Consider the following 22500-nt stretch of genomic DNA (forward strand, 5'->3'; position numbering starts at 1 on the left):
GCGCAGTTGGGCACCGTAACCCGGCTTCCGGTTCATCCCGCATCGCCAGTTCTGCTTACCAAAAATGGCCCACTTGGAGCACCCGATTCCGTGGCATGGCTCACCGAAGCAGCCGCGCCATCCTACCTATTTAAAGTTTGAGAATAGGTCGAGGACGTTGCGTCCCCAATCTATGTATAGCTATACTAATTACAGACTCCCTAAACAATCCCATGTTAATCAGTAATTAAGAGCCGTTAATCTCGTGGGACCTAATTATTACGGTCTAGATCTTCCGAATTTTTCCTATACCTATACTAATTACAGACTCCTAAAAAATCCCACGTTAATCAGTAATTAAGAGCCGTTAATCTCATGGGACCTAATTATTACGGTCTAGATCTTCCGAATTTTTCCTGGGTTCATGAGAAAAAAAAAACTGATTTTTGGGCTGGTCACGAGATTGTTGTGTGTCGTATTCACCTTGGACTCTCTACGTTTCCTCAAAAAGACAAAAAGATGGAAAATCTGATCGTTCTATTACTTCTGAGGGTTTGTCTATGTCACATCTAGATGTGAGATAATATCTCACATCTAAGATGACATCATCCTGAATTGTAGCCCTCCCCGTTGACAACTACGATCCCTTCCTCCCGATCCCAACATCCAGGCGTGTTTGTTTGTGCGGTCTGTTTGTTTTGTCGCTGCCACGGGCCTTAAACGTTTTTAATGGGCTTTGCATTTCTGTGTCTCTTTGTTTGTCAAAAAAAACTGCACCAACATCTGGGCCTTGTTGCCAAAAAAAAAAAGAAAAAAAACAGAGGCGCTTTGCTGCACGAACAGAGGTGCCTCGTGCACTTAGGAAGTGTTTGAAGTATCCACGTGAGAACTAACAAAAAGAAGGCATCTCTTTTGACTGAAACAAGCATGTGAGAAAAATAACTAACAGTACGAATCTAGCTGCACAAAAAATACTTACAGTTTTGCTACAGCAAAACATTGCCACCAAAGCTGGCTTACTGAATATTTCTATCGACAGCCTGATCAAAGAATCATAGGCCTGACTAGAACAAATGCCAGCCAAAAATTGTTGAACAATAAAAAGGTACTAAAATATCTTTGATCAGAAACACACATATGAGTGAGAACATTTCTATGAAGCATGATATTCAAAATTTGTAGCATAGACAAAAGAAAAGATTGTGAACATCATAATTATTCATTTTGGAACTCTTGACTATAGGTCATGAAGATAACTATACAGGGGACTACATTGGGACTCAGGCAAGATTTATGGAAAATCAAAGAGAAAACATTGCTCAATAATTTACATGGAACAAAAAACAGAAAACTTATTGTTCTATTTTGATTGCAGCCTATGCAGTCAATATCCAGTAGCAATGTTTGAACAGTGGAGCACGTTTGCTGCCGATGTATCCCCCTTACTCATTTCCCCCTCAGGTTCATGAGTTTGCAACAACAGCATTCATCCGGCTGTTGGGACTAGCACACTGATTCCTCCGGCTGGTCAGCATGTTGGCCCTTCTGCAGCAGCAACAGTTTGTAAGGTTTTTGTTGTAAAAAAAGTCAGTAAAGTGCTTTGGTAGAACAAGAAAAATAATGTGTTCTCTGTTTTACAGTATTTATGAACTATACCTAAATCAAACTTGAACCCAAAAAAAAATACAGGCAGGGGCATTGAATGAAGGTTTGGGCATGAAAATGTCATATACACAAGCGCTACTTGTTGCTGATTCCGAGGTCTGTACTAATACACAGGAGGGTAACAATGAAGCTGTTTTGTGGTTGCTAGAAAAAAAGATGTTTCAAAATGACTTCATTTTGTTTGTGTTAGTAGGCTGCCTATTTGGGTTCAACACACACAAATTGCTACCCTGTTGGTGCTGAGGTATGATCAACAACCTGAACAAGCTGATTTGAGGTAGAGAGTAAAAAAAGAAGTTTCAAAAATAATTTATCTGTGCTTTGGTTGTGCAGGCTGCCTATTTTGGTTCACCACACACAAGTCATTATCCTGTTGGTGCTGACGTATGATCAATAAACTGACAAGCAAAACTAAAAACGTAGATTCTCTATTAACATAGATAAAACAGTTTTTATAAAATCATTTGGAGAAAAACATGTATCTGATAAAAACTTCTTCCCCTGCAAAAAAAGAAGATAAAACTTCTTCTTGTTGTTTGTGGGCAAAATGTTGCAGAATGAAACATTCATGATAACAGGGCAAACCTCAAACTTGAGTCAGCAATCTAAGTTGAGTATCCCTACCTCGAGCACCTATTTTGAAGACAATGTGACTCCGAACTGGGACAACAATTTGACTTGTGCCGATAAGACTGGTTCAATTGTGCAAGCTTTGTCATGGAATGATGGTGTGCCAGCTCCTAGTGCTAACTTTTTGCAAGCTTTAGGGATGTGTGCTAAAGACAATGCCATTGAAGATGATCTAGACAGAGATGATTCAGATGCTGATAGAACTGCTTTTTTGAATGTGCTTGTTGTCACTGAAGAAAACAGTGATCAAATTGTGGAGCATGATGTTGAAGAGACTAATGATGCAACTGTGGATGATGATGACCATCACTTGACCAGTTGCAAGCCGAGTTGTGAGTTGAAGGTTTACTTACAACTGGGGACTCGAGTTGCAAGTCAAGGGGCGACTTGCAACCAGGGCAATGTACAAGAACAAAATAAGTCCCCACTTGCAAGTCAAGGCTTAACTTGCAACTGGGTCCTCGAGTTGCAAGTCAAGGGTTAACTTGCAACTAGGGGCAACCTACAAAACTACAAAAAACAAAGCCCCCTAGTTGCGGCTCGCATGTCGACTTGCAAGTCAACTAGGGCCTCGAGTTGCAAGTCAAGGGACGACTTGCAACTGGGGGAAACCTACAAACTATAAAAAGCTACCCCCCTCCCAAGTTGCGAGGTGAAGGTTGACTTGCAAATGGGCACTCGAGTTGCAAGTTAGGCGTCGACTTGCAACTGGGGGCAACATACAAGTACAAAAAAGTCCCCAGTTGCGAGTCGAGGGTTGACTTGCAACTGAGGCTCCCCGAGTTGCGAGCCCAGGCTCAACATGCAACTGGAGCGACTATACAAACTACAAAAACAAAAGGGCCCCCATTTTCGAGTTGAGGGTTGACTTGCAACTAGGGCTCCCCGAGTTGCGAGTCCGGGCTTATCTTGCAACTGGGGCGACTATACAAACTACAAAAACAAAAGGCCCCCCGGTTACGATTCGAGGGTTGACTTGCAATTGGGGCTCCCCGAGTTGCGAGCTCGAGCTCAACTTGCAACTGGGGTGACTATACAAACTACGAAAACAAGAAGGCCCCCATTTCTGAGTCGAGGGTTAACTTGCAACTAGGGCTCCCCGAGTTGCGAGTCCGGGCTCAACTTGCAACTGGGGCAACTATACAAACTACAAAAATAAAAGGGGCCCGAGTTGCGAGTCGAGTGTTGACTTGCAACTAGTTCCCCCTCTAGTTGCGAGTTGAGTATTGACTAGAAATTGCCTCCCCCTTCAGTTGCGAGTCCGGGTTCAACTTGCAACTGGGGTGACTATACAAACTACAAAAATAAAAGGACCCGAGTTGCGAGTCGAGGGTCGATTTGCAACTGGGGCCCTGAGTTGCGAGTCTAGGATCAACTTGCATCTGGGTGTGACTATACAAACTACAAAAAGAAAAGTCCCCTAGTTGCGAGTCGAGTGATGTCTAGCGACTGGGGCAACTACACAAAACTATCAAAGGAGCCCCCCCCCGCCCCCGCCATAGTTGCGAGTCCAAGGTGGACTTGCAACTCGGAGCTCAAGTTGTAAGTCAAAAGGGTTGACTTGCAACTAGGGACAAACCTACAAAGCTATGATAAAAAAACCTGAGTTGCGAGTCCAGTGTCAAATTGCAAACTGTGGCGAATGTACAAACTAGAAAAAGGAAAGGGCCCCCAGTTGCAACTGGGGCAACTATACCAACTACAAAAATAAAACGACCGCAAGTTGCAAGTTGAGTGTCGACTTGCAACTAGGGACCTGAGTTGCGAGTCTGCAGTCAAGTTGCAACTGGGGTGACTATACAAACTACAAAAAAGAAAAGGGGCCACAGTTGTGAGTGGAGGGTTGACTTGCATCTGGCCCCCTTCCCGGTTGTGATTTCAGGGTCAATTTGTAAAGGCGAGTCGAGGGTTGACTTGCAACTAGCCGCTCCCCCTTCCTGAATTGCGAGTCTGCAATCAACTTGCAACTGGATGGCTATACAAACCACAAAAAAAAAGAAAAAGGGACGCAATCGTGAGTCAAAGGGTTGACTTGCAACTTGGGCCCATGAGTTGCGAGTCCAGGGTCAACTTGCAACTTGGGCAATGATACAAATTATAGAAAAGAAAAAGGGCCCCAAGTTGCAAGTTGAGTGTTGAATTGCAAGTGGGGTCCCGAGTTGTGAGTCTGGGGTCAACTTGCAACTGAGGGCCCCCGAGTTGTGAGCACGGGTCAACTTGCAACTGGGCAACTATACAAAACTACAAAAAAAAAAGAAAAATGTCCCCCAGTTGCGAGTCGTGTGTCAGACTTGCAACTGGCCCCTCCTCCTCCGTAGTTGTGAGTTCGGGGGTCAACTTGAAAATGGGCACACCTATACAAACTATGAAAACAAAAGGGCCCCAGTTGCGAGTCTGGGGATGTCTTGCACTAGGTCCTGAGTTGCGAGTTCAGGGTCAACTTGTAACTGGGGCATCTATACAAACTATAGAAAAGAAAAGGGCCCCAATTTGCAAGTTGAGTGTTAACTTGCAACTGGGGTCCCGAGACGCGAGTCCGGGGTCAACTTGCAACTGGCGTAATTATACAAACTACAAAAAGGGAAAGGGCCCTGAGTTGCGAGTCTGCGATCAACTTGTAACTTGGGAAACTATACAAACTGCAACAAAAGGGTCGCAGTTGCGAGTCGATGCTTGACTTGCTACTAAGACACCCCCCCTCGGAGTTACGAGCCCGGGTCTACATGCAACTGGGGGCAACTATACAATCTACAAAAAAGAAAAAATCCCAAGTTGCGAGTCGAGCGTCGACTTGCAGCTAGGGACCTGAGTTGCGAGTCTGCAATCAACTTCCAACTAGGGTGACTATACAAACGACAAAAAAGGAAAACAAAAAGGCAGCAGTTGCGAGTCGAGGGTCGACTTGCAACTAACCCCCCCCCCCCCCCCGGCGCGAGTTGCGAGTCGAGGGTCGATTTGCAACTGGGGCCCTGAGTTGCGAGTCTAGGATCAACTTGCATCTGGGTGTGACTATACAAACTACAAAAAGAAAAGGGCCCTAGTTGCGAGTCGAGTGATGTCTAGCGACTGGGGTAACTATACAAAACTATCAAAGGAGCCCCGCCCCCACCGCCCCCACCACATTTGCGACTCCAAGGTGGACTTGCAACTCGGAGCTCAAGTTGCAAGTCAAAAGGGTTGACTTGCAACTAGGGACAAACCTACAAAGCTATGATAAAAAAACCCGAGTTGCGAGTCCAGTGTCAAATTGCAAACCGTGGTGAATGTACAAACTACAAAAAGGAAAGGGCCACCAGTTGCGAATCGAGTGTCGACTTGCAACTAGGGCTTCCCGAGTTGCGAGCCCGGGTCTACTTGCAACTGGGGCAACTATACCAACTACAAAAATAAAACGACCGCAAGTTGCAAGTTGAGTGTCGACTTGCAACTAGGGACCTGAGTTGCGAGTCTGCGGTCAAGTTGCAACTGGGGTGACTATACAAACTACAAAAGAGAAAAGGGGCCACAGTTGTGAGTGGAGGGTTGACTTGCATCTGGCCCCCTTCCCGGTTGCGATTTCGGGGTCAATTTGTAATGGCGAGTCGAGGGTTGACTTGCAACTAGCCCCTCCCCCTTCCTGAATTGCGAGTCTGCAATCAACTTGCAACTGGATGGCTATACAAACCACACAAAAAAGAAAAAGGGCCGCAATCGTGAGTCAAAGGGTTGACTTGCAACTGGGGCCCATGAGTTGCGAGTCCAGGGTCAACTTGCAACTTGGGAAATGATACAAATTATAGAAAAGAAAAAGGGCCCCAAGTTGCGAGTTGAGTGTTGAATTGCAAGTGGGGTCCCGAGTTGTGAGTCCGGGGTCAACTTGCAACTGAGGGCCCCCGAGTTGTGAGCACGGGTCAACTTGCAACTGGGCAACTATAGAAAACTACAAAAAAAGAAAAATGTCCCCCAGTTGCGAGTCGTGTGTCAGACTTGCAACTAGCCCCTCCTCCTCCGTAGTTGTGAGTTCGGGGGTCAACTTGAAAATTTGCACACCTATACAAACTACGAGAACAAAAGGGCCCGAGTTGCGAGTCTGGGGATGTCTTGCACTGGGTCCTGAGTTGCGAGTTCAGGGTCAACTTGTAACTGGGGCATCTATACAAACTATAGAAAAGAAAAGGGCCCCAATTTGCAAGTTGAGTGTTAACTTGCAACTGGGGTCCCGAGACACGAGTCCGGGGTCAACTTGCAACTGGCGCAATTATACAAACTACAAAAAAGGAAAAGGGCCCTGAGTTGCGAGTCTGCGATCAACTTGTAACTTGGGAAACTATACAAACTGCAACAAAAGGGTCGCAGTTGCGAGTCGATGCTTGACTTGCTACTAAAACACCCCCCCCCCCCGGAGTTACGAGCCCGGGTCAACATGCAACTGGGGGCAACTATACAATCTACAAAAAAGAAAAAATCCCAAGTTGCGAGTCGAGCATCGACTTGCAGCTAGGGACCTGAGTTGCGAGTCTGCAATCAACTTCCAACTAGGGTGACTATACAAACGACAAAAAAGGAAAACAAAAAGGCAGCAGTTGCGAGTCGAGGGTTGGCTTGCAACTAACCCCCCCCCCCCCGCGAGTTGCGAGTTGAGGGTCGATTTGCAACTAGGGCCCTGAGTTGCGAGTCTAGGATCAACTTGCATCTGGGTGTGACTATACAAACTACAAAAAGAAAAGGGCCCTAGTTGCGAGTCGACTGATGTCTAGCGACTGGGGAACTATACAAAACTATCAAAGGAGCCCCCCCCCCCCCCGCCCCCGCCACAGTTGCGAGTCCAAGGTGGACTTGCAACTCGGAGCTCAAGTTGTAAGTCAAAAGGGTTGACTTGCAACTAGGGACAAACCTACAAAGCTATGATAAAAAACCCGAGTTGCGAGTCCAGTGTCAAGTTGCAAACCGTGGCAAATGTACAAACTACAAAAAGGAAAGGGCCCCCAGTTGCGAATCGAGTGTCGACTTGCAACTAGGGCTTCCCGAGTTGCGAGCCCGGGTCTACTTGCAACTGGGGCAACTATACCAACTACAAAAATAAAACGACCGCAAGTTGCAAGTTGAGTGTCGACTTGCAACTAGGGACCTAAGTTGCGAGTCTGCGGTCAAGTTGCAACTGGGGTGACTATACAAACTACAAAAGAGAAAAGGGGCCACAGTTGTGAGTGGAGGGTTGACTTGCATCTGGCCCCCTTCCCGGTTGCGATTTCGGGGTCAATTTGTAATGGCGAGTCGAGGGTTGACTTGCAACTAGCCCCTCCCCCTTCCTGAATTGCGAGTCTGCAATCAACTTGCAACTGGATGGCTATACAAACCACACAAAAAAGAAAAAGGGCCGCAATCGTGAGTCAAAGGGTTGACTTGCAACTGGGGCCCATGAGTTGCGAGTCCAGGGACAACTTGCAACTTGGGCAATGATACAAATAATAGAAAAGAAAAAGGGCCCCAAGTTGCGAGTTGATTGTTGAATTGCAAGTGGGGTCCCGAGTTGTGAGTCCGGGGTCAACTTGCAACTGAGGGCACCCGAGTTGTGAGCACGGGTCAACTTGCAACTGGGCAACTATACAAAACTAAAAAAAAAGAAAAATGTCCCCCAGTTGCGAGTCGTGTGTCAGACTTGCAACTGGCCCCTCCTCCTCCGTAGTTGTGAGTTCGGGGGTCAACTTGAAAATTTGCACACCTATACAAACTACGAGAACAAAAGGGCCCGAGTTGCGAGTCTGGGGATGTCTTGCACTGGGTCCTGAGTTGCGAGTTCAGGGTCAACTTGTAACTGGGGCATCTATACAAACTATAGAAAAGAAAAGGGCCCCAATTTGCAAGTTGAGTGTTAACTTGCAACTGGGGTCCCGAGACACGAGTCCGGGGTCAACTTGCAACTGGCGCAATTATACAAACTACAAAAAAGGAAAAGGGCCCTGAGTTGCGAGTCTGCGATCAACTTGTAACTTGGGAAACTATACTAACTGCAACAAAAGGGTCGCAGTTGCGAGTCGATGCTTGACTTGCTACTAAGACACCCCCCCCGGAGTTACGAGCCCGGGTCAACATGCAACTTGGGGCAACTATACAATCTACAAAAAAGAAAAAATCCCAAGTTGCGAGTCGAGCATCGACTTGCAGCTAGGGACCTGAGTTGCGAGTCTGCAATCAACTTCCAACTAGGGTGACTATACAAACGACAAAAAAGGAAAACAAAAAGGCAGCGGTTGCGAGTCGAGGGTTGGCTTGCAACTAACCCCCCCCCCCCCCGCGAGTTGCGAGTTGAGGGTCGATTTGCAACTGGGGCCCTGAGTTGCGAGTCTAGGATCAACTTGCATCTGGGTGTGACTATACAAACTACAAAAAGAAAAGGGCCCTAGTTGCGAGTCGACTGATGTCTAGCGACTGGGGAACTATACAAAACTATCAAAGGAGCCCCCCCCCCCCCCCCCCCGCGCCCCCGCCACAGTTGCGAGTCCAAGGTGGACTTGCAACTCGGAGCTCAAGTTGTAAGTCAAAAGGGTTGACTTGCAACTAGGGACAAACCTACAAAGCTATGATAAAAAACCCGAGTTGCGAGTCCAGTGTCAAGTTGCAAACCGTGGCAAATGTACAAACTACAAAAAGGAAAGGGCCCCCAGTTGCGAATCGAGTGTCGACTTGCAACTAGGGCTTCCCGAGTTGCGAGCCCGGGTCTACTTGCAACTGGGGCAACTATACCAACTACAAAAATAAAACGACCGCAAGTTGCAAGTTGAGTGTCGACTTGCAACTAGGGACCTAAGTTGCGAGTCTGCGGTCAAGTTGCAACTGGGGTGACTATACAAACTACAAAAAAGAAAAGGGGCCACAGTTGTGAGTGGAGGGTTGACTTGCATCTGGCCCCCTTCCCGGTTGCGATTTCGGGGTCAATTTGTAATGGCGAGTCGAGGGTTGACTTGCAACTAGCCCCTCCCCCTTCCTGAATTGCGAGTCTGCAATCAACTTGCAACTGGATGGCTATACAAACCACACAAAAAAGAAAAAGGGCCGCAATCGTGAGTCAAAGGGTTGACTTGCAACTGGGGCCCATGAGTTGCGAGTCCAGGGAAAACTTGCAACTTGGGCAATGATACAAATAATAGAAAAGAAAAAGGGCCCCAAGTTGCGAGTTGATTGTTGAATTGCAAGTGGGGTCCCGAGTTGTGAGTCCGGGGTCAACTTGCAACTGAGGGCACCCGAGTTGTGAGCACGGGTCAACTTGCAACTGGGCAACTATACAAAACTAAAAAAAAAAGAAAAATGTCCCCCAGTTGCGAGTCGTGTGTCAAGACTTGCAACTGGCCCCTCCTCCTCCGTAGTTGTGAGTTCGAGGGTCAACTTGAAAATGGGCACACCTATACGAACTACGAAAACAAAAGGGCCCCAGTTGCGAGTCTGGGGATGTCTTGCACTGGGTCCTGAGTTGCGAGTTCAGGGTCAACTTGTAACTGGGGCATCAATACAAACTATAGAAAAGAAAAGGGCCCCAATTTGCAAGTTGAGTGTTAATTTGCAACTGGGGTCCCGAGACGCGAGTCCGGGGTCAACTTGCAACTGGCGCAATTATACAAACTACAAAAAAGGAAAAGGGCCCTGAGTTGCGAGTCTGCGATCAACTTGTAACTTGCGAAACTATACTAACTGCAACAAAAGGGTCGCAGTTGCGAGTCGATGCTTGACTTGCTACTAAGACACCCCCCGGAGTTACGAGCCCGGGTCAACATGCAACTGGGGGCAACTATACAAACTACAAAAAAGAAAAAAATCCCAAGTTGCGAGTCGAGCGTCGACTTGCAGCTAGGGACCTGAGTTGCGAGTCTGCAATCAACTTCCAATTAGGGTGACTATACAAACGACAAAAAAGGAAAAAAAGGCAGCAGTTGCGAGTCGAGGGTTGACTTGCAACTAACCCCCCCCCCCCCCCCCGCGCGTCCTCGAGTCGAACCCGGGGTCGTTGCATGGGATGCTCTACTAACACCAAGTCAAACCCCTCGAGTTGCATGGGATGTTCTGCTGACACCAAAACAAAAAGAAAAACGTCAAACAATTAGTAAGAATGGTTTATATTGAAAAAAGGGAGGAAAAACATTTCGACAAAAAAAGTTTCAGGAAAAAACAAAAATACCGCTAAATCTTCAGAGCCGCCGCGGATGAATATGCCAAAGCTCTGCTGGTCGTCATTCTCGCAATATCAATGGTAGAGTAGGCACACCATCCTGCATGGTAAAATTAAAGAAAAGAAAAAATGACCTTGGGACATTTTCCCACATTCAGTTTGCACGCAGAAAAAAATCAACAAAAAACTTTGAATTATAGCAGTACCGTAAAAACTACAAAATCATAGACTCACAAAACTACCCCAGCAAAATTCATAACATGATACCACATATTTCGATATATTTGTGAAGCAAAGGGAATATAGTGAACACCATCCCTGCCAAAACAAAAAGGGAACAACAATGTATGGCCCACATTACTTCTAAAAACATGCTGACACAAACTGATTAAAGTTCAGAAAGTGCACCATTTGTACTAAAAAAACACACCATTTCCTACCCAGCTCAGAAAAACAAAAAGAAGTGTTCACTACAGTACAGAACTACATTCTATCAGTCAAAAAGTACTTAAAGAAAAAAAATACTAGTTCAGAAATACAATCTCACCAGATCTGAACTACAGAATCCATTCAATTCATGTTCAACACACCGGACAAAAAAAAATTCAGACACAGGTGTGACATAGCACTGATTACTACTTATACCTTTGAGATGCTTGAATACATATGTTCAAACAAAAAAACCTATCAGGATCCTATTGTACACACCATCTTCATCCAAAGAAAAGCAAAATACATATGTATTGTGGAGATCAGCCTGGACTAACTGAACTTTATTGTTCAGGAAAACCAGATTATGTATCTCTATTTGGTGACCCCCTGTATAGGATGTGCTATGCAATGCACATCCATAACAAAAATTGAAGACCTGCAAAAAAAATCAACCCCCCTGCCCTAGAAACTGATGGCAATCGCAAAACAAACATGAACTCCACAAGGATTAAGTCTGCACAAAAAGCACAGGAAGACAGGGGCAACTATCATTTAACAGCACAATTGATCAAAAAACAACTACAGAATCCTGCCATCCCACTGAAACTCTAGACACAAAGTCTACCCGCCCCATCTCTGTTTTAAACCCTAAGAAATCCCTCACAATTACACAAGATCTGTAGATTGGGGGCAAACCCTAGATGGATTGATACAAACAAAGGACACGCTAGAAAGAATCAAACAAGAAGGGAAAAAAGCAGCAGGAAAGAAAACTCACTTCGTTGGGGCCTCTCTCCTCCCTTCTCACTCTCAAACTCGCCGCCGCCTGGAGGCTGGAGCACTGCCTGGCAGAGAGGAAAACGACTGGACTGGTGGAAATGAACATGAGCGACCCCCTCCTTCACGAGAGAAAAATGTAACGGCGCTATGATGAGGAGGCGAGGCAACTGAGCAAAGCCCACTACTGAGACAAACAAAACGGGCCGCCAGCCCGACCTCGCGAACAAAAACCCAACAACAGCCCCAAAACATCTCACGTGACCGTCCGACACGGGCCGAAGCGTGCGACAAACGCGAGGCGAACGAGCGCGCGAGCGTCACGATCAACTTGCACGATTTCTAAAGACAACGGAGATCCGACGGTCAAGCACTTAGATGTGAGATAGTTATTTCACATCTAGTAGATGTGAAATAGCAAAACTGTACTTCTAAACCCTCCCAGATTGTTGGATGCTAGAGATTACGATGCAATCTACCATATAATTTTGGGCTGAAGAAAAAAAAGTCACGTATATCTCCCTCACGACCTAATTTTCTCAATCTCCCACATGAAAAAAAACTGTCACGTAAGCATCTCTCTCTCGTGATTGTTTTGAGGGAAAAAAATAGCTAACGACCCATGCCAAAGACGTCGCCTTAATCCTTCGTAAAAAAATAGGATCCAAGTTCGTTTTGTTGGAAAAAAAAGGGGAACCCAAGACGATTCCCTCCGTGTTACCTCCGATCTCCTCGACGCCAGTTCAGCTTATCGTCGCTAACCCATGCCTCTCGATCTTCCCTGGCACCCAGCCACCCTCTCCTCCAAGAGAAAAAAAGGATTGATGGTCTCATCTAAACGATGACCATGCCTATATATCTCCCTCAAGAAAACTATGGCCAACTTTGGTTCTCCGTCCGTGGCTTCCGCCTTTTTTTATCTTTCTGCGAGACCGATCTATGTTTCTCTCGCTGCCGGAAATTTCTCATGGCGGCGCATGACTCCCACTTGCTAGATGCAAAGACGCTTTCTATTATCTCATCACCACCGTGCATTCATCGTGGCAGGCTGGCAGCACACAGGCGCCACTTCGTAGAGAAAGTGGAGGTTGCTTAGGAACATGAAAGAGATGCCATCAGGGGGCGGTGCTGAAACATCATGGCGACAGAGGAAGATGACATGAATCGTTCAAGCATAGGACTAGCTACATGGTGAGACACGCACCACACACATATACTGCAGGCGGTTGGACATGGGCATGCCCATCGACGATTTAGACGAATACGAGATCGACCTGATATTGAGGTACTGTTCCAGCCAACAATCTATTTCCACTCTTCCGGTCCTTTCCTATGCACGCAGGGATCCAATTATTTTTTCTGTTTGGCAATGCACTCTAACTGTTCGTTGAATTGTTGAAGTGCCAAGACTTGAATTCCTATAGCAGAGTTTTCCTCAGGAATTTGTTGAAGCATATGAAGTAATAGTAGGATATGTTAGAATTAATGGGCTAGGCCCATAGCAATTTCTGAAATCTCAAAGCCCATGTGTAAAATGGCAAGTGGTGGTGCTAAGTTTAGTCCCACCTTGGAAGTTGAAGAAGAGTTGGACCTCTTTATATAGTGGGTTCTCTCCACCACTCTAAGTGGTGTGTGAGAAGAGAAAGGGAAAACCACACGCACGCGCTCGCTTGCCTCGCCGGGCCGAGGCGAGGCGCAGCTTCTTTTTGCCGTTTTATTTTTATGTCTTGGCAGACAAGTTTTTGATTTCTTGTCCGGTAAGTATACGAATTAGAAACCGAGTCGGTTTGGGATTGTGGTCGCGACACAATACCGCCTCTGCTCCTAATATATATACAGCTACCGGCTGCGGCCAGAGACACACCGAAAAACACCTAGGGTTTTGCCTCATCTCACAACTTGCGCCGCCATCGTAGTCTACTCCATCCCAAACGCCGGCGTGCATCGGCGCGTGGGAGAGCAGGTCTCTGGAACCGTTCGTCTTTGCGATCCTGCACCGGGAGAGGACGAATTAGGTTTTTGGGAAGCGCTGTGCGCGACTGCTCAAATTCGTCATCACGGGTCGTCTTCCGTCCAAGTCGGGCGGTGCTACTCATCGTCGTATTCATCGCCGTCAGCAGCAGATCGTCGCCAACATCGTCATCAACACTGTCGCACCCATAATAGCTAACGATCAGTACGTCCAACATCCTCTGTTCATGTCTGTTTCTACAACTATTGTTACGTGTTTGCTGCTGTTATGCATGTCTTGCTGTTCTTCTAGTTTGCTAGATTATTGCATGCTAGTATCTCTTCTAGTCATGAATTATTTACTGGAATTAATCATGAACTTGCCTAATATTCCAACAGGATATATATACACTATTATGTCCTTTGGGCATGTAATCTTTTTTAGTACATAGTGTGTTTGTTACTAGTGTGGAACTGTCTTTCATGTACTGGCTAACAAAACTGCATTTGTATCACATTGGTTGCTTTACATCAGGTCGCTGATTACCTGTTAGTTTCCTAGAATACTCGCTCATCGGGATCCACTCATGCATACATCAAGGCAGAGTTGCTTCAGCCTCCCTACTCCATGCCATGGGGATTAACCATTGCAGCGCCCAACTGTACATGTCTCAGTCCCCAACTAATGGAAACAGTTTGGTGCAGGCATGTAGCTGACTCCAAGCATATATTGTTGCTCTTGCCTATTACTCTCTGATGAGGAACAAGCTTGCCCTGCGATTATTTGCCGGCTGCAGAACATGCACATGTATGTAGAAAGGCTCGATCCAAGAATCAGTTGATGGGCGATGTTGTACTTAGTCAGCAGCAACGTCCACCTGTACGTGTACGCCGGCTTGAAAGGCAGGCAGGTGGATTGATTCCGGTGTAAAGGAAAAGGAGCCTCGGCCCTCGGCAGCAGATGCATACGGCAACCAGGTGAAGCTATGTTTTGTTTTCTAAGTTGATCCACATATTTATTCCTTTTGGTTATTTCAACCTCTCCCTCACGACCAATAGGTATGTACCGTGCATTCATCCTTCGTATATATGAAAACCTTGAAAAAATATCTTCTCTAAATATTTTTATTAGATTTACTATTCACTTAATTGAGAGTTAGATGATAATTAATTGGCGTCAATGATGAATTCAGATTTTGATTCATTGTATGTATTCTTAAGATTATAAAGGATTTTACTTCTCTAGTTTAGTTTTGACATGATCTATTTAAATAAAGTACTCCCTCCGTCCCAAAATATTGACTATTGCTCCAGTTCTTTATATTTTCTTGCTTTTTACTTGCTTTGATGTCAGTTATGCAGATGAACTGGACCGGTCTTCACAGCTCATCCAATAACTTTATACACAAGAATATGGCGAATTGACACGGGGGTGCTAAAACAGAACCAGATGGCAAGGCAAGGATTAGACAGGTCCTATAGAAAGACGACCCCCATGTTGACTCGCCAAATCATACTTGGAAGCAACACCAATGGTAGCTCTAAATTAATATATGCCACCGAGCATGGAGCAGTAGTAGCCTTCCAGAGTCAAATATATGCTCTCACATTTACATTCACTTGGAAAAAATGATGTGCTAAGCTCCACTGGATTTTTTCATGATGCAAACCTATGAATACATGTTCATAAGTCAGGAGGAAATCCTTCTCACTGAGAAACAATTTCTATATGCAGTTGTTGCATTAATTACTATTACCTCCTTAATAAGTCGTTCAAATAAATCGGATGTGACTCTAACTTACAGATTACAATATTTTATCATATGTAGGTTAAATATAAAATCTCCCTAGCTCGGTGATGATACCATTTTCTACTATCCTAACAAGTAAGGAAATCACCTTTAAAGATTCTCACGTTGAGGACCTGAACATATAGGAGAGCTTGGCAATGTCTATGTGCTGGGCGGAGAAACACACTGCCCAATCCAATTATCTGATGCCAATGCTAGCATGTTCGGCTACACCTACAAGTTTGCTTGGATTATAATCTGGTGCGTTATTAAGTTGCTATTTTTGTACTTGCAAAGATTTATCTTTTGTTGTCATATAGATAAATTTATCTTTTTGGATTACAAAACTGCAGTATATTTAGCTATGTACTCCTAATTAAATTTGTTCCTTTAGCTTCTATTTTATTTCAGTCTTGGGTGCACTGGAAGATCACTATAGATATACTTTTTTCTCGATTATTCTGGCAATAAGTTTTGTGGTGTACTATTTTGTTATAAGATGGTTTGTAATTTTGATGCATTGCTAATGCTACTTTTTTCCATTTTGTTTCCACAAATAGCGCTTTAAAATTTTGTTATGATAGATGATTGGTTTTCTGTCAGTACATTTTCTCAATCTTTGACTTGATAATAACCTGTCAAAATAGTTGAATTTCATAAGTTTCTAGAAAGTATAATTACCTAATGTATTCTTCAAATATAATTTAAATGTATTAAAATCATCTGGTTGGGGCGCTGGCCCCGCTTGCGGCAAGGGCGCCGGCTTCGCCTCGGGGGGCGATGCCTCCGCCAGTGGCGCCTGTCCCCGTGCCGCGGGCAGCACCGACGCCGCCTCCTAGGGCCGAACCGCCGCCGTCACAACGGCCGAGGCAGATGGCGGGAGGCCGAGGCGGTGCTGGTCAGGGTTCGCCCGGCCATGGGACGGGTGCGTCGGCGGGGGATGACCGTAACCCCCCGCGTGGTCAGTGGGGCGATGACGGGTATGATGCTTATGGCGCTGGTCTGCACCGGGGTTCTTCATCCACCGGAGGGGGCCGTGGCTATGCTTGGGTGGACAACGGCAATGATAACCGGGGTTTCCAAGCACGGACTGGAAATTTTGTCGAGGGCGCGGCTGGACCTAACAACCGAGCTTTCCGAGGACGTTTTCGTGGAGGTCGGGGTGGGAGCCGGCGGCACTACCAGCCTCGGCATACTAAGACCGCTACTGTGACGGAGGTAGCGGATGGTGCATCGGATCTACCGCAGGTGGCGGTGGAGACGGTGCAGGCTTTGGCTGCAGTTTCTTTGCCAGAGCCCATGCAGACTGGTGATTCTAATTCTGAGCAAGGTTCGGACAAGGCCGAGAGTGACAAGTTGTCCAAGTGGGCGGCTAAGAAGAAGAAGCTCACCTGTTTCCGTTGTGGGGAACCGGGACACTTTTTGGTTGAGTGTACTACGGAGTTATGCGATTTGTGCCGGAAACCTAAACACACAGCTGCCGAGTGTCCTCTTATGTTGGGGCCTAAACCATCCGTTCAGATTTACGGGTGTGTTATTCGGAGTTGATGTTTTTTGAGTCTCCATCTGTGGAGCCCTCCGCGCCCATAGTGGAAACGTCCTTCCCCGGTGTGGTGAAGGTGGTTCACGGTCCGTTGACCGAAGCACAGATCATTCAGCAGTTGAGAGAGCTCGCTCCGGGTAATTTTCAGTGGTCCTTACTTAAGCTCACAGATAATTCTTATAAAGTGGATTTCCCGTCTAAGGAGAATCAGCTGAGGATTCTCAAGTTCGGTATGAGCAGGGTCACGGGTACTAGTTATGTACTGGAGTTTGATGAGTGGAAAAAGAAAGAGCCACGGGGCACGCCCTTAACTCAGATTTGGGTTCGCTTCTCTGGAGCCCCGTCTGACCCTCTGGACAGCTTCTTGGTGACGTGGAGCCTGGGTTCTTTGATTGGCAGGACTGAGCAGGTGGATATGCTGTTCACTCGGGCTCACGGGGTGGCACGGCTTCTTGTCAGTGTCGCTAACATTGAGATCTTGCCAGACGTGGTGCCTTGGACTTATGCAGGCGTTTTATATCAGTTGGATGTTGAGTATGAGGATCCTAATCTGTTCAATGAGTTTGAGGATGATAATCCCATGGACACTTCTGAGGGAGGAGGGGCTTCGGGGAACCAGGATGATATTGCTAAGAGTGATGATGACAAGGCTAAGGGGCCTTCGGGGCAGTCAGACACTGGTGACTCCGCCCCTGTTGGGTCTACTGCCACAGTTCCGACTACCACTCTTCAGCTTGGTTCTTTGGGAGCGTTCTCGGCTCCGCCGAGGCTGTCGTGTGACCGGGTCGTTTCTGCGAGCCCGATGCTCAGTTTGTGTGTGTCGAGGTTTGTTGAGGAGGGAGGTGCAGCGGGGCAGGAGGCCCCGCCCTCGGTTGTCTCCTCTCCTTCGGCGCCGGTCGTGGTGGCCGCGCCGGTGGTCGCGGGCGGAGGTGACGAGCAGGAGGCTCGGCCCTCTGGGCCCTTGTCGCCGTCGGCGCCTAGGTTCGGCTCGGCACCCTTGATGAGGTCGCCGACTTGCGGGGGAGCGGGCGTGCAGGAGGCTGTCGTCTCCCCTTCTGTTGCTTTGGAGGGCGGGCCGGGTGGTCTGGTCGCTTCGGCACTGGACTCCATGGACCGCGCTATGCCGAGTTCGCCGGTCTCGGGCGTCGGCGGGATTTCCGTCAATGGGGCCTGGGAGCTTTCGTCGTCTCTGGATGATGCTCCGGTGGCCCCGGCGCTGGCCACCGCCGTTGGGGGACGGGCAGGAGGCTCTTTCCCTAGCACGGCTTCACGCGAGGAGGTAATCGCTTTCGGCGGGATCCCGGATCCTGTCTCTGCAGGGAGACGGGTCAGCGGGAGACTGCAGGAGCAGCCTGACGTTCATGACATGCAGCTAAGGTGTGCTTTGAGGGCGGCCAAGTTGCGCGACGTCGAGACTTCCACTGGTATGTCTGTTAATAAATCAAATTCTATTATGCATTTTACCAATGATGAGATTGTGCACAATGCCAACCAACTAGGAGTATCACTTGGTAATAATGATTTAGAGATTTCTAAGTCTGTTAATGATATGCTCGATTTGGAAGCTGAACGAGCGTTAGAAATGATTCGTAACATAGCTGCCGTTAAGCCTATGAATGAGTCGGAGATTGATGCGCTTGGGGTTAGGGCTCTTGATGGTTTGTGTGCCGATCTTGACCCTGCTTTACGGAGACGGAGGAGGAGGAGGAGTATGCCTATCCTGAAACCTCTAACCATGAGGATGAGTCTTTGGTGATAGAGGCAGAGCCCGAGCGTGGCGAACCTTCTGATGTTTGCGTTAAGCCTAAACGGACCTGGAAACGGAAGGTTTATCCAGTGTCGGCTGTGCGTAGAAGTGCTAGGATCCGTACCTCTAAAAAATTTCATGACGAAATATGAGAGGCATTTTTTGGAATAGCAGAGGTCTTAAAGACTTGGCTAAAAGAAGGTTTCTAGCGGATGCTTCTCTTGAACATCATTTAGACTTTATTGCTTTGTCCGAGACTGGACGAGGCAATTTCACTCCACAATTTCTTAGCACCTTATCTGGGGGGGGGTAGATTTTGACTGGCATTGCCTCCCACCTCGAGGAAGATCCGGTGGGGTTCTACTTGGGGTTAAGTGCGAAACGTTGGAGGTTCGGAGTGTAGTGTTGGGTGAGTTTGCCGTCAAGTTTCGGGTCAGAACTAAAGCTGATGGATTCGATTGGGCTTTGGTGGCAGTCTATGGAGCTGCGCAACCCGAACTCAAGCCAGATTTCTTGGCTGATTTGGTCCGTGTTTGCGGTAACGAGCAGCTACCCGTCTTAGTGGGTGGTGATTTTAACATTATTCGAATAAAGGAGGAAAAGAATAATGACAATTTTGACGGCAGATGGTCGTTTATGTTCAATACTATCATTGAAAGCTTGGATCTCAGAGAGATAGAGCTCTCGGGTAGGAAATTCACTTGGGCAAACTCGTTACCGGTTCCGACTTTTGAGAAGCTTAATCGTGTTTTGGCTAGCGTCGATTGGGAACAGAAGTTTCCTCTGGTAACGGTGCAGGCGTTGACACGAGGTATCTCGGATCACACACCGCTACTAGTCGACTCAGGGGCTCAAACTCATGTGGGTAATAAGAATATTTTCTCTTTCGAACCTGCTTGGTTTGAAAGAGAAGGGTTCCTCGAGTTGTTAGCTAGAGAGTGGGCTAAGGACTCGGGGGGAAGGTCACCCATTGAGTGGTGGCAGTGCAAGATTCGTCATCTTCGAAGGTTCCTTCGTGGATGGGCCAAGCATACGTATGGGATATATAAGGCGGAGAAGGAAAGACTCCTTATGCTTATTCACTCCCTTGAGTTAAAAGCTGAAACCTCTATATTAGATACCAGCGAGCTGGAGACTAAAGTGGAGGCCGAGTTGCGGCTGAAAGAGCTTCTCCGCGAGGAGGAATTGAAGTGGGCTTTGAGAGCTAAGGTTCGTAAAATCGTCCAAGGCGAGGACAACACTCAATTCTTTCATATGATTGCTAATGGAAAGCATCGTAAGAAGAGAATTTTCCAATTAGAACAAGATGAAGGGACGATAGTTGGTCAGGAAAACCTGAAAGTTTACATTACCAACTATTATAAGCAGTTGTTTGGACCTCCCGGAAGAGAGTTTTGTGTCCTTGGATGAGTCAAGGGTTGAGGATGTTCCTCAACTTGAGACGGAAGAGAATGAGATTTTGACTGCTCCCTTTACGGAGAAGGAGGTGTTTGAGGCCATTGCACAAATGAAAAACAATAAAGCGCCAGGACCGGATGGGTTTCCGGCGGAGTTTTACAAAAAGTGCTGGCACTTCATTAAGGGTGACCTGTTGCCGATGTTTCATGAGTTGTTCATTGGTCAGCTTCATTTGTTCAAGCTCAATTTTGGAACGATAACTCTTCTTCCTAAGAAGACAGAGGCTATTCGCATTGAGCAGTTCAGGCCTATTTGTTTGCTTAATGTCAGTTTCAAAATATTCACCAAGGTTGGGACGAACCGACTCACGCAGATTGCGCATTCAGTTGTGCAACCGTCCCAGACTGCTTTCATGCCAGATAGAAATATCCTTGAAGGGGTGGTCGTCTTGCATGAAACGCTCCATGAGATCCACTCAAAAAAACTAGATGGTGTGGTTTTTAAAGTGGATTTTGAAAAAGCATACGATAAAGTTAAATGGCCTTTCCTTCAACAAGCTTTGCGTATGAAAGGATTTGACAAGGCCTGGCGAGACCAGATTGAATCCTTTACGCAAAAAGGGAGTGTAGGGATTAAAGTGAATGATGATATAGGTCACTATTTCCAGACACACAAAGGACTAAGGCAAGGAGATCCCATGTCACCGATTCTATTCAACATAGTGGTTGATATGCTATCTATTTTAATAGGTCGGGCTAAGGATGCGGGGCAGGTTAGTGGCTTGGTTCCGCACCTAGTTGATGGTGGTATATCCATATTGCAGTATGCTGATGATACTATCATCTTTATGGAGCATGACTTGGCGAAAGCGAGAAACATGAAGCTTGTGTTGTGCTTATTTGAACAATTGTCTGGGCTCAAGATTAACTTCCATAAGAGCGAATTGTTTTGCTTTGGAAGAGCTAATGATGACCAGGAGGCGTATAAGCAATTGTTCGGATGTGAGTTGGGTTCGTTACCGTTCACGTACTTAGGTATACCCATTCATCATCGTAAGCTGACGAACAAGGAGTGGAAGTGCATCGAGGATCGTTTTGAAAAGAAACTGAGCTGTTGGAAAGGGAAGCTCATGTCATATGGAGGGCGATTAATTCTGATTAATTCGGTCCTCACCAGTATGCCTATGTTTCTTTTATCCTTTTTTGAGGTCCCGGTGGGGGTCAGGAAGAGGTTAGACTTTTATCGATCTCGATTCTTTTGGCAGAATGATGAGTTGAAACGAAAGTATAGGCTTGCAAAATGGGACATCATCTGTAGGCCGAAGGACCAAGGCGGTCTAGGCATTGAAAATCTAGAGATCAAGAATAGATGTCTCCTTAGCAAGTGGCTATTTAAACTTTCATCCGAGACAGAGGCTACTTGGGCTCAGATTTTGCGAAATAAGTATCTTCAGTCTAAAACATTGGCTCAGGTGACTGTGCGACCGACTGACTCACCGTTTTGGAAAGGGTTGATGAGAGTCAAGCCCCTCTTCTTTAACAGGGCAAAGATCTTAGTCGGTGATGGGGCTAATACGAGGTTCTGGGAGGATACGTGGCTTGGGGAGACGCCCCTGGCACTTCAATATCCTACTTTGTACAACATTGTTCAACGTCGAGAAGCTTACGTTGCAACCGTCTTACAGTCCACGCCTCTCAATATTAGCTTTCGGAGGACGCTGGTAGGCGATCGTTGGGAGGCCTGGCTTCATCTTGTACGAAGGCTGATGGATGTCCAGCTGGCTCAGCAGCCAGATAGATTGTTTTGGAAACTGACTAAGGACGGCGTGTTCTCGGTCAAATCCATGTATCTGGATGTCATAAACACTAGTGTCATTCCTTGCTCGAAGCACGTCTAGAAAGTTAAGGTATCTTTGCGAATCAAAGTGTTTATGTGGTTTGTGCATAAACAAGTCATTTTGACAAAGGATAATCTGGCAAAACGCAATTGGATGGGTTCTGCTAGGTGTAGTTTTTGTGATCATAACGAAACTATCACGCACCTCTTTCTAGATTGTCCGCTGGCTAAGATTCTTTGGCGTTCGATTCATATTGCTTTTAATATTACTCAGCCTACCTCTATCAACATGTTATTTGGAACGTGGCTTGATGGGGTTAACTCGGATATAGCGAGGCACATTCGTGTTGGAGTTTGTGCCTTGTTATGGGCAGTCTGGAACTGCAGAAATGATTTGGTTTTTAACAGAGCAACGGACTTTCACTTTTTGCAGGTTATCTTCAGGGCCACAACATTGATCCATATGTGGTCGCTACTCACTCTGACGGAGGCCAGGGGGCGTTTGGCTACTGCGTCTACCCGATGGGAGATGGTAGCTCGGATTATTTTCAACCGGTTTGGATGACGGTCGTGTAATATGATAGGCATGTAGTGCTCCTATTTTGTTTGCCTG

At 46.6% G+C, this 22500-nt stretch overlaps 1 long non-coding RNA gene across 1 annotated transcript; it reads right to left on the reverse strand.

Moving 5' to 3' along the window:
• Positions 1-10209: 10209 nt before the first annotated feature.
• LOC123168096 (uncharacterized) lies at positions 10210-11742 on the reverse strand. The gene is made up of 3 exons (XR_006484207.1): positions 11625-11742; positions 10424-10514; positions 10210-10308 (listed from the first exon to the last, which is right to left on the reverse strand). It is a non-coding gene; the product is annotated as an uncharacterized lncRNA (long non-coding RNA).
• Positions 11743-22500: the final 10758 nt, after the last annotated feature.

This window comes from Triticum aestivum, chromosome 7D, assembly GCF_018294505.1.
Source record: "Triticum aestivum cultivar Chinese Spring chromosome 7D, IWGSC CS RefSeq v2.1, whole genome shotgun sequence".
NCBI classification, from domain to species: Eukaryota; Viridiplantae; Streptophyta; class Magnoliopsida; order Poales; family Poaceae; genus Triticum; species Triticum aestivum.